The sequence below is a fragment of the Nothoprocta perdicaria genome, unplaced genomic scaffold (assembly GCF_003342845.1).
Source record: "Nothoprocta perdicaria isolate Ctin4 unplaced genomic scaffold, notPer1 scaffold_369, whole genome shotgun sequence".
In the NCBI taxonomy this organism is placed as follows: Eukaryota; Metazoa; Chordata; class Aves; order Tinamiformes; family Tinamidae; genus Nothoprocta; species Nothoprocta perdicaria.
Genome location: NW_020455609.1, coordinates 89,313 through 91,936, shown reverse-complemented (window position 1 = coordinate 91,936; position 2,624 = coordinate 89,313).

Genomic DNA, 2,624 nt, shown 5'->3' with positions numbered 1-2,624 from the left:
CCTTCATCCCTCTCCTTCCCATCCTCCCTCCGCTCCCCTTTCTCGGCCGCTTTGTGCTTTTCCCCCCTCTTTTCAGTTTGTGACAGGATCCCTTTTTTGGGGGTCTCTCCATCTGCCGCCGGGCTGGTCCCGGGTGGGCATCACCTGCCCGGCCGCACAAAGGCCCCCGCAGACCCCCCCGGTTCTCCCCTTTTACGCTGTGTCAGAGCGGGCGAGGGAGGATTATCCGTCTTTTGTGCCCCTGGATGACACGCGCATCTCTAAAACATCGTGCAGGGCCTTTCCTAGCGCTCTGCCAGTGGAATGTTCCCTTTTTTTGTTCATTTTTCTTTCCTCCTGCCTCTTTTCCAAGTGCCCCGTTCCTGTGGCATGCTCGCAGCAATGCATAATATTGCTCTTTTGCATTTTTTCCTTGTTTTTAGCCTTCTCCCCTCCTCGCTGCCTTTACAGCTGCTGCACTGCAGTGCTAGTGGATGCCAGCACTGAGCTCCTGCATCTCCTGCATCACTTTGCCAGTCTTCGTCCCTCCTGCCCAGTGGCACCGACCTGCCGGACTGGGGTCCAGCCTGATGAGCAGCTCGGAGCTTCCCAGCGCTCCCATCCGGAGGCACTCGGGCCGTTCCGGGAATGCAGCAGCGCTCAGGAACCATGTTGTGCAATTACCCAGTGCCCAGAGGCTGACACATTTTGGCCCTTGCAGGTATTGACACCCCGTCCTATGCAGCAATGCTGCAAAAAGGGGCCAGTTGCTGATTGATTTATGCTGCTCGGGGCTTGTTGGGCAGATGCCCGGGTGAGATACCCCCATTGCTGCCTGAATTTAGGTCTGCAGTGGCACAATTTTCGCTGCAGTGCCTTATGTAACTGTTCTCTTTCTGCGTTTTCCCCTTTCCTCTCTAAAAATCCTTTGCTTCTTCTCCTCGTCCTCCCAAGCACGTTCAGTCCGGTTGACCCAAAGGATTTGGGTCTTTGGTTTCCCTGCCGCGGCCGCACTGCTCTTTAGCCCCTAATCCGGAGAAAACCTCCCGTAAGGTTCACATGGGCATCTTAAGCTTCAGCCTCAGCTATGTTTGGCCCTAGGCTGATTTACTCCCAGCTTAGGAGGAGGAGGATGCGGGAGCTTTTGGCCGCAGTGAGGGGTTGGAGACCCCGGCGTGGGCCGGGGGCCGCGGCCCGGCCGGCGGCAGGTGGTGCTCTTGCTCCGCGCTGCAAATCCTCCCCTTCCCCGGCCATTTTAGGGGAATGTTTTCCTTCCTTGCAGGCTCCATTTTATGTTTGTGACGCAGGAAATAAAACCCCGGGCGGAGGGGGGAGAAGGAAGGGAGGAGGGAGGTGACGCCATTCCCGGAGCTCGGCGGCGTTCCCGGAGCGGAGACAGGATGCGGGGCTGGGAGAGGCAGCCAGGGTGGGGGCAGAGCGAGGGATGCTCGGCTGGGGGGAGGCCAGAACTGGGGGTCTGCGGCCCCTTTGCTGCCCTCCCAGGGGGTGTTTTGGGTGAGCTGCCCCCCGGGCACCCCCTGATGTTGGGCATTGCCCCCCTTGCTGCCGTCGCTGCAGCCTGGTTCTCTATATGTGTGTGTGTATGTATGTATGGGAGCTGGATGCAGGGAAGCCTTTGTGGGTGCCGGCCGAGCTCCGGCACTCGCCAGTTCTCCCTGTTGGGAACATGGAGCTGCTTCCCGACGGGAAGCTGGCGCTGGATGGCTGGCCCAGGTGCACAGACCCCAGCCCAGCTGCACGGGGACCACCGGGAGAGCTGCCAGCGCGGGACACCTCAGCAGTCATTATTAATGTCTCTGTTTGCAGCAGTGCCTCTCCTCCCATTCCTGACCGCATCCCTGTGGGATGCAGTGGAGCAGAGTGGGGTAGCTGGCTATTCCTCAGGCTCTGTGGCGAGCTGGCAAAGCCCAAACTGGCGCAGACTTTGTGCTGCTTTTTGTCAAGCAAAGCTTGCTTGGGTGAAATCTGCTGAAACCCCAGTGCCCCTCGGGTAAGGGGGATACGTGGTCCTCGAACAGGCAGCGACAGCAGCGTGAGCCGGCCGCGTTTCACAGGGGCAGGACTCGGGAACGGCTTTCCCGGGCAGCAGGATTCACTGCAGGTTTTCGCTTCTTAGTTATATTCTGCACCAAGAAGCATTTTGATCTGGGTCATGGCACTATGTAGCACTCAGTTTATGCTATTTACTATTATCCATTTGCTTTCAGGGTTAACCGGGTATTTCTGAGCATCATTCTTTTTCCTACGAGCTGGATAGTTGTTACTCCTATTAAGTTTTTTTTTTTCCTGTCAGCGTTTTTGTTATCGCTGCAGTTTGAATCTCAGGCTGCAGAGTGTCGTGGCTGCTCCGGGAGGCTTGTGAATTCAGAGCAATGGGACGTTAGGGGCCTCGTGGCAAACCTGGCTTTGTCACTGACAAAATTCACCGCTTCAGCTCTCCGTAACGCTGCCGCTTGTGTCTTGATAGCGAAGTCTGTTACAGCAACCTACTAGTAATAAGTCAGCCTGGAGCCTTTCCAGAAGGACGGGTGAAACACACTGCATTTGAAGGAGGCTGAGGGCAAACTCAGCGTCTCAGTGTAAGTGCCATATGGCTGCTTGGAGCTTTAACAGCTTTAAGCTGA